The sequence below is a fragment of the Sinocyclocheilus grahami genome, unplaced genomic scaffold (assembly GCF_001515645.1).
Source record: "Sinocyclocheilus grahami isolate Dianchi unplaced genomic scaffold, SAMN03320097.WGS_v1.1 scaffold462.1, whole genome shotgun sequence".
Classification (NCBI taxonomy): Eukaryota; Metazoa; Chordata; class Actinopteri; order Cypriniformes; family Cyprinidae; genus Sinocyclocheilus; species Sinocyclocheilus grahami.
In genome coordinates, this window is record NW_015505641.1 from 2,032,412 (window position 1) to 2,046,469 (window position 14,058).

General features: G+C 36.6%; 1 protein-coding gene across 1 annotated transcript in view; it reads right to left on the bottom strand.

Annotated features, from left to right (window-relative positions):
* The window catches only part of LOC107553015 (eukaryotic translation initiation factor 4 gamma 2-like), an 8,184-nt gene extending 7,345 nt beyond the window's left edge, over positions 1-839 (bottom strand). The window contains exons 1-2 of the mRNA XM_016235091.1: positions 692-839; positions 437-539 (exon numbers count right to left, since the gene is read on the bottom strand). The gene's annotated coding sequence lies outside the window, so the exon portion shown is untranslated. The remainder of the gene's footprint in view (positions 1-436; positions 540-691) is intronic.
* Between the last annotated feature and the right edge of the window lie 13,219 nt (positions 840-14,058).

Consider the following 14,058-nt stretch of genomic DNA (forward strand, 5'->3'; position numbering starts at 1 on the left):
TCGTGTGAAATTGAATAACTATATGAAGTGGTATAAATATAGAAATTTTCTGCCATCATGAATTTGTGATCATTCTAAATGCATTTTAATAGACTGAATCATGCAGTGAAAGAAACCGCACTAAATGCGCACGCGCCTAGACTTCACTTAATGTATGCGTGCGCTCTGTAGGGATGTTTTGAATGGTTTTTGCAAAATACTCGATAATGTCAAATCGCACATCGTTAAAACAACAATTACGATATTATTGCAGAAGATATATATCGCACACCCCTAGCGCCTACGCTCTATTTTTTCATGACTCATTATTGCACGTTCTCATCGGTTTGCTCTCGCGTGATGATCTTGCACAAGAAAAGTTGGCATTGCTAAGTTTCACCAGTACTGGCATTGTGTGACAACTCTAGCCTACATATATACCAAACAAAATCCTCACCAGCAAGATGATCCCTTTGAGGACGAGCTTTGAATCTACGCCCACATTCAGGAGCTCAAGGCATAGCTTGTCAAACTTTTCAGGGGTCAGTTTATTAAGTATGCTAAAAAAAAAAACAGAAGCAAAATGGTCAATTTTTCAGTAAAATCCATTGAAACAAACAAACAAACCAATTCAAGCACATAAGTCTTTTATATCATTCTCGAAAGGTAAATCAGCACAAACTGAATGAGGAGATTCATTTCAGGCTCTTACCCTCTCACTTTCCTGAAGATTGCATCGTGTCGTTCTTTTTCATTTGAGGAGTTGACATCTCGTCTAGTGCTTCGTGAAGGAACCCATCTCTGAACGCCAGGCCCTGGGGTTTTCCCCAGGAACTCGCTAGAAAACAACAGTGCACAGTCATTTATTTGGTCAAGCCTTTAGTGACTTACTAATGTCAATCATAAAACATCAGTATTGAAATATCTTTGTGTGCCATTCAGAAAGGAGTCCGTCACCACCCTTACATGACTAAAAGACACTTGAATAACTTCACTAGTATTTCCTTACAGGACAACGCCTCTGAGGGGTCAAATTATGCTTTTTTAAAGTTCATTATTTGGTGTAACAGAATATGTTGTCATGCTTTAATGTTAAAAAAAAACTTGAAATCGCATCATATGACCCCTTTAAACGTTTCCATCACACGCTTGAGGTATTCGGCCAATCACGACGCACTGGACAGCTGGCCAATCAGAGCACACCTCGCTTTTTCAGACCGATGAGCTTTGTAAAAATCGACGCATTTGAGAAAGGCGGGGCATAGAGGAGAAACAATAATGTACAGTATGTGGAAAATAATGTGTTTTTTTAACCTTAAACCGCATAAACATTTCATTACACCAAATAATGTTATTTTTAGCAACATCATATGACCCCTTTAAAACCCGGTACAGTATGTGGAAAATAATGTGTTTTTTAACCTTAAACCGCATAAACACATTTCATTACACCAAATACACAAAATAATGTTCTTTTTAGCAACATCATATGACCCCTTTAAAGTCGGCATGAAATGCAGTGTTTGGGGTAACGCATTACGTTACGTTACGTTATTAACATGAGGTATGTAATCAGATTACTTTTTTCAAGTAACTAGTAAAGTAACACATTACTTTTTAATTTACAAGAGAATATCTGAGTTACTTTTTAAAAATAAGAATACAATTTTTTTCAGTTTATTTATTGACAGCTCTCCTGTCCCCATGTTGAAAGAAATCAGAAGATGTTACTGTAGTTCTAAAATAAATATGAATATGCATTAACTCATCTCACTCACAAAAAAAAAAAATGATTCGGTATTGCTCAAAATTAATCAAGGCTTATTCATTTCAATTTTGGTGTGAAAAGGCTTTTATATTTGCCAAAAATATAACTTTTTTTATTTTTAAAAACAAACGAGCAAGCCCTGTCCAGATTTAAAAAGTAACGCAAAAGTAACGTAATGCATTACTTTCCATGAAAAGTAACTAAGTACCGTAATTAGTTACTTTTTTATGGAGTAACGCAATATTGTAATGCATTACTTTTAAAAGTAACTTTCCCCAACACTGATGAAATGCAATCACTCTATCTGTTTTCTAAATGTATGTTATAGGCATGGGTGCACACACGTTTTTCTGCCTGGTTCTCATATGAGAACCTGGAGATTTGGTTTGCTCCTCACACTGCATATACTGTACTGTTACCCATTAAATATAACTAATTTAAAATATAAATGAATAAGACTGATAATAATATTGCACTTTATTTATTTAGTTTAACATTTTTTTTATAAACTATATAATAAAGTGTGATAATACTGTTATATTTAAAAATTAAAGGGAAGTATTAAATACAATTACTTTATAGTAAACAAAAATAAAATGTTAATATTTACTACTACTTTGTTAAATTTTCCTCATTTTCGAACTTAAAATCAGCAGGCTTTTATTTTGGCGGGTTTGGAGCTGCCGATCGAAGAACGTCAGTGAATGAAATGTCACAGTTTTGCATTGTGCTTTGAAAAAACAGCCTAGATTTATGCTTTCAGTTTGAATAGAAATCTTATACAGTACAGTTTGTCGATCTAAAATGGTGATCGTGCATTAACAGCTGTCAATCATGTCAGTAAACAAATGCGCTGTCAGAACTTATTTACACAGAGCACTTTTTGTTTTGGTCGCGCATGCGGACCTGCGGACCACTTATGTGCACCCCTGGTTATAGGCCTAGATCACCATTGTTTGTTTGTTTATTTATTTCCTAATTTTAAATCAAAACGTTGCAACGACAGACTTCTCTCTAGATGGCCTAGTCCTAGTCAGAGCCAATCCTCCCTATGCGCAAAATACGCAAGCTGCGTAGGGACCCCGAAACACCAGGGGGCCCCCTTGCTCTCAAATATGATTTCATTTTAGTTTCGTTTTTGAATTTGTTTAGCGGTTATGGAAACATGAATGATCATTTCTTTTAAGGTGCGCTATCGCCCTTTCTACGTAAAAAATCAGTCAAATCATGTAATTGAATGTCGTAGAGTCTTGCTCGAGACAAAAAAAACGAGTTGAAAGCGTACCGAGCCGCAGAAGAGACACTGTTTCTCAAACGCTTTCCGCAAGCACGATTCGAGACGGAGTGAAACACGGACAAATGTGTTTCATTCATTCGTTCATAACCACTCATAACCCCCCCCAAACACCCCCTGCAGACACAGTTTTGCATAGGGCCCCCAGAAGTCTAGGATCGGCACTGGTCCCCCTGCTCATCACTTGTCTGACAGACTTGCGCACTTACAATGGCGTCCACATGCATATGTCCATGAAATCCACAAGACCGTAGTCATTTTAGGTTTCAGAAAGGTGCTTATTGTGCTTTTTGTGAACCCATATAAAAACTGAAGTATACTTTGGGCTTTAGACAACTCTGGCTGCACACGTACAGTACACACAAAACATACTGACAATGAAATTTATGTCACACACTGCACATGTACCTATAGCGTATGCATAGAAAATGAAGTAACGGGCCTGGCCCAATACTCACACTTGTGGTCTTGTTACTGGACCACTTGTCTACTTACATTACATTATATATTTCCAGTAAGTGGCCCAAGTGTTCAAATGGGTGTAAAGACCACAATTGTTCATGGATCAAATGTTCTAGAAAGTTCTGCCATTACAACGCAGTTATTCTCTCACTGACATCTTAACTACTGTATACAACATTGGTGAAAGTACACCCCGATGCAACCTTTGCACTTGACCACTTGTCTACTTAGATGATGAAGGGTAAGATTGGGGAAGAAGCCCCCCCTTCCTATTGACAACTGATAGTTATAGGACTCACTTAAGCATATTTTAAATTGTGTGTGCACTAATTTGTGAGAGTAATGTCATTAGAACCGTTTTGAGGTAAATTTATCTAATTTCTGATATTTGAAAAAAGATGAAATGTGTTTATATTACATTGAATATGAAAAGTTTATATGTATGTTTGTTCACTGCGGACTAGGGGTAGAATAAATAACTTAGATCTGAGGAAAGAAATATATATATATATACACACTACCGGTCAAAAGTTTGGGATCAGAACTATTTTAATGTTTTTTTACAGGAGTTTCTTATGCTCATCAAGGCTGCATTTATTTGATGAAAAATACAGGAAAAAATTCAATATTGAGAAATATTATTATGATGTAAAATAATGTTTTTCTTTATTATTATACATTCAAATCAAATTTATTCCTGTGATGCAAAGCTACATTTTCAGCATCATTACTCTACAGTCTTCAGTGTCACATGATCTTCAGAAATCATTCTAATATGGATAAGATGGCCCTCTCAAAATGGGGCATATCTTGCCCCAAAATAATAGGTCGCTTGAAAATGTTAAAGATAAAATGTTAAAAAAAGTGAGTGAGAGTGAATTGGAGGCATTAGCTTTAGCTTACCTCCACTTCAGAATGAAATAGTCTGAGAGCAAAGTATTATGGGGGAGGGGATCAAATAAAGTGTGTGTGTGTACCTACCGTATTTTGAGGACAAGTTTGTAAGTGATCTAAACACACACACAGACACACACACACACACACACACTCACACTCACACTCACACTCACTCACTCACTCACTCACTCACTCACTATCTCTCTCATTTTGAGGACATCCAGGGACATCCTCTTTTGTAAAAATGATATATAAAAATAAATAAATAAAAAATACAGACAATTTTCTGTTAGGGTTATCTTAGGTAAGAGTATTTAAAATAAGCTGAGTATAAAAATTGAAAAAATCTTTTGAATGTCCACATTTAAATACCTAAGTAAACAAATTGTGTGTGTGTAAACATGTAAATATATATATTTATACTGGACTTCATATAAAATGTTTTGTAAAGGTCAGAAGCCCATGGGGGCTTCCTGCCCCAGCTAGGGGGTCATTTTGGCCCAATGGTGGGGCAAGATGGCCCCCTTTCATAGTTTTCATGTTTGTGCCATTACAACTAAACTGTTAATTGTTTTTTGATTTCCATAACAGTGATGCATAATGATTAGATACATGCTAAACTTAAATGTGTTAAACTTGATCAGTATATGGACATTGTTCTTAAGGGGGAGGGGTTCTTCCCCCATCTTACCGTATTTCCTGTATTTAGCTCAAATGTTGAAGTGTTGTTGAAACTCTAAATGTCTGTTCAGTAACAGACAAAACTATTTTGACATTGCGGTGCTTCTGATTAGCTGATAAAAAGAATTTGCAAACATTTGACTAAATACACATACTCATCAATAAAATGTGCAACACTTTACGTTTACAATTAGATGTGATATCTAATTCATTTTACTTACCCTGAAAGGTTTCTCTTAAAATCTTGCAGTTTTATGAGCTCCTGAACATGATGGGATAACCTCAAATACTGCTCTCCTCTAAAGTAGTATTATGGATTTATTGTTTGTTAAGGTCACCATGCTTTGTCATTTTAGACTGACACACATACTCTCAAGTGGCCAAGGACGCAGGAGTGGGTATTGGAACAGGCCCATACTTTGGCCTTTACAATGGCACTCCTGCAGAGCCCAAACTTCGCAGTGGACTTCTACCAGCAGCCAAAGCATAAAGTGTGAAGTTTTATTATTTTATTTTAATTTAAATGTTTTAATAGATTTTTCTTATGATTGTATCATTTTGCCACAGAACCTACATTACCTTCAACATTAGGTGTAGTGTCTGAATTATTTAGGCTGGCTTCAGGTAAATTAGGCCACATTTGTCACTGAGACTACAGTCAGAAAGTGGCCCTATTTACCTGATTTCAACATGTTCCTGGACCAACAAAGACTGTGGAGAGTCAGAGAGCCTCCACACAGCAAATAGCACATTTTTCTCGTTGCACCATCTAATCTTGAAATCTCCTCCACAATCTGCTGTTATCTGCTATAATGATTTTCTAGCAAATTCAGAAATATTTGACCCCTCTTGCATTTTTATTCAAATGGCTCATATCATTGCAGACACAGCTAAAATGCAATGTCCAATGACCCTAATCACTGCAGGTAATAAATGACACCTTATACATTTAGTTCAATTCAATTCAAGTTTATTTGTTTAGCGCTTTTAACGATGCAAATCGTTGCAGAGCAACTTTACAGAAAATTAAGTTTCTACAATATTTAGTAGTAGCTTATCAGTAGTGACTGTCAGTTAATGTACATATGGCAGAAATTGATCTTATCAAAAATTGTAGAGAAGTACTTAAAAATAAAGGTTCCAAAAGTTTGTTTTCACAGTGATGCCATAGAAGAGCCATTCTGGGTTCCTCAAAGAATCTTTAAGCGTAGAGTTCTTAAAACTTCCACTATGAAGAACCTTTTGAGGAATGTTTAGATTCCAAGGATGTTAAAGGTACTTCATGGAACCATCAATGCCAATAAAGAACCTTTATTTTTTAGTGTACAGGAAGATCTGGACAGCAAATCCAGAAGCTCGAGGGAAATAATTAGTATCAGAAATTTTCCATGGTTTATTTCCTCACTGATATGCCTTGTACAATATCCTCACATTTAAGATTTAAGATCAAGATTAAAATTTTCTCCCTTTGATGAGAGCAATTCTATTGCAACATGATAGCCTCCTCATAAAGTATAATGATCCCCTTGTTAAATAAGGTTTTTGCTCACCACAGTATAGTTATGGCTTCCACAAAATATGGATTCAGTTTAAACTGATGAACTGATACAGCTATGTGAACTTGTCACATATATTATTACAAAGACAGAATTTTTATTAAAGCTAATGCCAGTGTCTTGTTAGATTACAATAATGTTCCTCTGGAGTGAGAATGGTAATGTCCAACTACCTGTTTCTGTTTTGAGGTTTATCGTCCACCTTATGCTGATGAGATTCAGCGAAACACGTGTAACGTGTTGCTTGGACGCCTCTGATCTGCTGTAAGTGCTGTAATGAGGCGCTCAGGGAAAAGCTCGCTTTCAGACATTCATCTTTTAGTTTGACAGTGGTAATGAAGATAGGCCATCAAATGCCACACTACTTAATCATTTATTCAAAATTGCTTTGACTAGGGATGCACCGATATAAAAAGTACTTCCTTGACGGAACTGTAGTATTTTTCTTCCTGTTGGATTCATGCCATTTCATCTAGAGACAGATAAAACCCCTGTCTGGTCGCTTTTCCGTGCAGTGAATGAGGACTGAAGCTTAAACAAAATATGCCAAAGTATCATAATTGATCCATACCCTTGTGAAAAACGGAGTACACTACAGCATGCATTTAAAAGGAGCACTGCCATAAGTGACTTTTTATTTAATTAATACTACAGTATCTGCAAGAACATTTTTTACTTTTAAGATGGGAAGTACACTACAAGTGCAGAAAAATAAAATCTTCTGAAGACTTTTTGTACTAGCCCACATGAAAAAATACTATAGTAATTTATAGTAAATACTATAGTGTTTTTGAACCACTATAGTAAAGTGTATTATACTGTATATATTATAGTATTCATAACACTTTGTTGAAGTACTTCCTTGACGGAACTGTAGTATTTTTCTTCCTGTTGGATTCATGCCATTTCATCTAGAGACAGATAAAAACCCTGTCTGGTCGCTTTTCCGTGCAGTGAATGAGGACTGAAGCTTAAACAAAATATGCCAAAGTATCATAATTGATCCATACCCTTGTGAAAAACGGAGTACACTACAGCATGCGTTTAAAAAGAGCACTGCCATAAGTGACTTTTTATTTAATTAATACTACAGTATCTGCAAGAACATTTTTTACTTTTAAGATGGGAAGTACACTACAAGTGCAGAAAAATAAAATCTTCTGAAGACTTTTTGTACTAGCCCACATGAAAAAATACTATAGTAATTTATAGTAAATACTATAGTGTTTTTGAACCACTATAGTAAAGTGTATTATACTGTATATATTATAGTATTCATAACACTTTGTTAATGAATGCTACAGCATACTGTAGTATTAGCGAACTGATAAACTGTAATAAATACTGTAGTATTCTTTAGTTTTTACTTTACAATACTACAGTATTGTAGTATAATATACCCTATAGTTGTAGAAAACTTAGTACAGTATTGGGTAAATTAATTTGTTTATATTACTATAATTGTTATATTACCACAGAAATTATAGAATTAACACAACAATATAATTCAAGTATAGTATGGTTCAAAAACACTATAGTATTTACTATAAATTACTATAGTATTTTTTCATGTGGGAGGATTCAAGAACAAATTATTCAAGAATGGGGCTGCAGCCCCATTATTTCAACAATATTCAAAGCTCCTCCACCAAAAATAATATCTCAGATAGGTATGGTTAGTAAATCACGGGCGTCAGACTCCTGAGTGTGGGTCCAGACCTCACGGCTGTCAACATCACACTTCACTGGCTTCTCACCGGGCAGCTGACAGAAATTCAATGGCAGAAAGGCAGAGGTGGATAAATTGTACAAAGTGAAAAAGTGACGTGACATGTGGCCAAGTATGGTGACCCATACTCGGAATTAGTGCTCTGCATTTATCCCATCCAAAGTGCACACACACAGCAGTGAACAAACACGATCAATTATTACTAGCCATTTTTGCTGCAGCGTCCGGGGAGCAGTTGGGGGTTCGGTGCCTTGCTCAAGGGCACCTCAGTCGGGTATTGAAGGTGGGAGAGAGCACTGTACATTCACTCCCCCCACCTACAACCCCTAAAAAGAGCACTGCCATAAGTGACTTTTTATTTAATTAATACTACAGTATCTGCAAGAACATTTTTTACTTTTAAGATGGGAAGTACACTACAAGTGCAGAAAAATAAAATCTTCTGAAGACTTTTTGTACTAGCCCACATGAAAAAATACTATAGTAATTTATAGTAAATACTATAGTGTTTTTGAACCACTATAGTAAAGTGTATTATACTGTATATATTATAGTATTCATAACACTTTGTTAATGAATGCTACAGCATACTGTAGTATTAGCGAACTGATAAACTGTAATAAATACTGTAGTATTCTTTAGTTTTTACTTTACAATACTACAGTATTGTAGTATAATATACCCTATAGTTGTAGAAAACTTAGTACAGTATTGGGTAAATTAATTTGTTTATATTACTATAATTGTTATATTACCACAGAAATTATAGAATTAACACAACAATATAATTCAAGTATAGTATGGTTCAAAAACACTATAGTATTTACTATAAATTACTATAGTATTTTTTCATGTGGGAGGATTCAAGAACAAATTATTCAAGAATGGGGCTGCAGCCCCATTATTTCAACAATATTCAAAGCTCCTCCACCAAAAATAATATCTCAGATAGGTATGGTTAGTAAATCACGGGCGTCAGACTCCTGAGTGTGGGTCCAGACCTCACGGCTGTCAACATCACACTTCACTGGCTTCTCACCGGGCAGCTGACAGAAATTCAATGGCAGAAAGGCAGAGGTGGATAAATTGTACAAAGTGAAAAAGTGACGTGACATGTGGCCAAGTATGGTGACCCATACTCGGAATTAGTGCTCTGCATTTATCCCATCCAAAGTGCACACACACAGCAGTGAACAAACACGATCAATTATTACTAGCCATTTTTGCTGCAGCGTCCGGGGAGCAGTTGGGGGTTCGGTGCCTTGCTCAAGGGCACCTCAGTCGGGTATTGAAGGTGGGAGAGAGCACTGTACATTCACTCCCCCCACCTACAACCCCTACCGGTACGAGACTCGAACCCGCAAACTTTGGGTTACGAGTCCGATTCTCTAACCATTAGGCCACGACTTCCCCACAACAGCATTGTTGTGCTCTCTATCATGCAGGACTTGGAAAAAGAGTTCTCATAACTGTGAAGTATATGTCAGCTATGTTGTAATGGTAGGGTGACCATATGGGCCATTTTTACGGGATTTCCATATTGCCTAAAATATCAAGGTTTTGGCTGTTTGCACTGTGCAGATCGATCTTTGTATGGCATTATTTCACGAGAGCAATAGAGAACAGAGCAGACAGCTCCTTATGCTTTTAAATCGCTCTCGCGGTACTTTGGTGTCATACAATGATTGGTGCGCAGCAGTCGAACAGTCGAACGAACACGTGCGCATATTTGCATTTGCTCGTTCTCACCTTCTCACGTGCCACGATTGGTCGATTATGTACAATACCTGCATGTTATTTGGTCAAACTACTTTGGATGTTTTAGGTAATATAAAAATCCTGGCCAGGACATGTCCCTTATAAATGGCACAGATGGCCACCCTATGTAAAGGTCAAAATCCACCCATTTTAATAAAAAATAAAGGTTTCTATAAAATGTATGTTATTTCAAACACAACAGGAATTTATTCGGAAAGTAAATCAGTTTATTTACTGCACTGAGGCAACATCTCCATTCATTTTCATTCATAGGTCTCAATGATCATTTTATCCAGGGGCAGCTGAATGCTGAATCTATGCAGTAATATCTATAGATCCATATATCATAGACCAAGTCATTTCTGATGTGTGTATGTGTGCACCCATGGGACCCTGGACAATTAAAGGATAAAGGGGTCATATGATGCTGCTAAAAAGAACATTATTTTGTGTATTTGGTGTAATGAAATGTGTTTATGTGGTTTAAGGTTAAAAAAACATTATTTTCCACATACTGTACATTATTGTTTCTCCTCTATGCCTCGCCTTTCTGAAACGTGTCAATTTTTACAAAGCTCATCGGTCTGAAAAGTGAGGTGTGCTCTGATTGGCCAGCTATCTAGTGCGTTGTGATTGGCCGAATTCCTCAAGCGTGTGACGGAAATGTTACGTCCCTTACCATACTGTGATGCCTGCGGCAACCACATGTGACGACCCCGGGCTGGACTCCGCTTCGTCCACGGTGAAAGCCGATCCGGAGATCCACAGCGCGAAGTTGAAGTATTTCCTCAGCGACCAGCACGGATCAGCTCTAAGAATGACGAAGCAGATATCGTCCTCTTTTGGAAGGCAAAACAAAGTAGTTTCGCTTTCACAACGAAGCACACAGCGTCTTCACGACATGGCGGCGGCAACAATACTACAGCGAGAATAAAAGTTACGCCTTCTTTCTTTGCGTGAACATTTGGGCGGCGTTATGCAAATCTTCCCAGATAGTGACGTAGACATGTGGGGGCGTGTTTAAACGAGCCGTTTTAGGTCGGCGTGGCTGACTCTTAACTTTTATAAAGAATATCTCTTTGGATTTGAGACTTTAGTCTTTGCAACTTTACAGATCTTCTTTATGCACCAAGAGCTTGTAACACTCCAAAGAGAAAGCAAAAATTGAAATCGCATCATATGACCCCTTTAATGGAGATGACTGACTGGTTTCATCATTCTCTATGACTGTGGGATTATGAGTTGCATATGACTGAGAGTTAACTACCAAATGGTTTAAGTCATGTGCAGACATTTACAATTATGTTTTCACTGCATTAATTATTACAGTCCATTCCTGTGGGACGTGTATGCATATTTTATCTCTATGTAACTGACTAAAATGGTTGAAAATTATGACCTTGTGGCTAAAACAGACAGAATAACTGGGTCTGTCTGACTCTAAAGAATAGATCATTTTCAGCTTGTGTGTGTGTGTAAGCTACCAGAGTTATTTAATTAATTAATTTATTTATTTATTATGCTAACTGTAGAAACAAAACTTTACACATAAAACTTTTTCTCCCCAATTATTATTTCTTTGTGACGTGTCTCATTTTGTCTCATATTATACTGTAAAGTCAGTCATATTAAATAAGAGCCTGAAAATTCTACATTTTTTAAATTGAACAGTTTATTGAACATATTGAAAAAAATTTGATGCAGTATGGGAGAATATGGAGCTCATACTTGAGGAGGAACAAAACTGAGCAAAACTGCAAATATGAAATTCAGTGCAGTTGCTGATATTTATCTGGCCAAAAATGTAAGAATTATGATTGTAATGTGAATCAATGACATCTTTGTAACAGTATAACAGACTACTTACAAAAAATGCATATACATATCAATTGCTTTCTTAAAAAATCCTCACATTTTAACATGATTATTCTAGTTGCTTCAGTCTAGTAAGTGTTCGTCTTGAAATATTACAATATAAAATTGACTTTTTCCCCCATTTACTTTATAAAATCATTAAAGATTTCAAAGCAAAAAGACATGCGCACCATGATCTGAAGGTGGACATTTTTTGAATCATAGCCACTAAAAGGTTTGCATACAGGTTTTTCAGCAAAGTTATGATCATGTTGACGATTTAGAGGCCTTATATATATTAAGTATGACACAGTATGCTTTATAGGGTTAAATAATCATCCTTCTGGATAAAATGGATGGTATAAACTATGTTATAAACACATGCAACCAAATGCTTCAATGCCAGTTGGAGATGGTTCTTGGCCACAGTAAGCTTTAATGTGGACCAGACCTAATGCTGTTTGGTCAAGGGTTTGAGATGGAGGAAAACCTGCACTTAAGACACTTAACCTGAGTTCCCAGATCCACCTATAAATGAGGACTGTGCAGCTCTTATTTCTTATAAAGCACCTCCACTAACGCTAGCAAAGCTGTAAATGCTGAGCTACTAGAGCCATTACTGGGTGCTTGTCTCCAAACCAGCTCTTCAATAGATATAATAACAGATTTCACCTAAGCTGTTGTTGTCCATTTCAAGGACCTGCATTTCATTACTTGCCTCTCACACAAATTCCAGGTATGTGGTCTGTGTTCACTCAAACACTTGAGGTGGTTAGCTGTGTGAATATCTCACCAGCTCTGGGCAAGAGCACTTTATAAACACTAACTGTTGGAAAGCATAGACTACAGAGCCATGCTCTCTGCTGAAACATAGTAGAAAGACTGTTTGGGGAGATTATGAGATGAGAAGATATAAATATTATTTTCTTTATTTAAAGCGGTCATATGTAATTTGTTACATGTGTCATTTTTGAATCATTATCTATAGATTTTTATAAAAATATGATTTTTAATTTTTTTTAATATATTTTAAGTATTATTTAAAAAACAAACAAACAAAGATCATCACAGAGGTTTGGGTTTGGGACCTTGTCAACGACAGCACTTTCTGTTAAACTACCTTTTGTAGTTTTATTTTTTTTTTCCGGACTGGTAGGAAAAGAGCAGCCAGAACATTCAGATAACCATCTACTTTTGTGTGTTATGGAAGAAAGAAAGTCATACAGGCTTGAAACAACAGGAGGGTGAACATTTTCTGCATACTCAAAGTTCCTTCTGGTTGATTTCCCCTGAAAATAAATAAAAAAAGTTTTTTTTTCCCCACACAGCAGTGAAAAACATAAGGAAAATTGTCTTCAGTCTTCCATTATATGAGTATTAAGTGCATGATAAAGTTGCCTTGAGATATAGCTCACAGAAGGAATATTTAATCAAGGATCTCTGGGAAGCTCCCTGCTGATCTGTAATGTATAACCCAGTGACAAAGGATACTGTTTGCAATATTAAAGTAGCTGAGTGGTAAACATCAGCAGTTGTATCATTAAATGTGAATATGCAGTCAATTGAAATCATTACCTGCAGCTGTATGATTGAGGACTGAAGTTTAGGCTTTGTTTGCCCTGTCATCCATCATGTGAGCTTAATGTCAATGCATAAAAGCTCCACCTTAAATGTGAATCTACTCTACACTGTTAAAGGTCTGGGCTATGAAATGATCTTTGTGATGGATGACATTCCCCGCACCCTGTCTGTGAAAGACAGCAGAATGACAAATCCAGAGAACTGTAATATTCGGAAAACCGACACCGTCTGCCTCAATAACGCTCGGCCCGCCTCCATTTGAGCTGTTATTAGGCTACATGTGCTTCTGATGCTTCATTTCAATATTCAAATATGCAAAGGAGATTCAGGCATTTGGATGATCAGTTCACTGAGCTGTCATTACATCTTTTGAAGTAAAAGACACACTCTGATTCCATTCAGCGCTGTCACAAAGCAAAACATAATCCTGCGGATATGAATCAGGGTTAAGCCAGGAAGGCATGTGTGCCATCTAATCAACATGAGCTGTGCAAGCAGG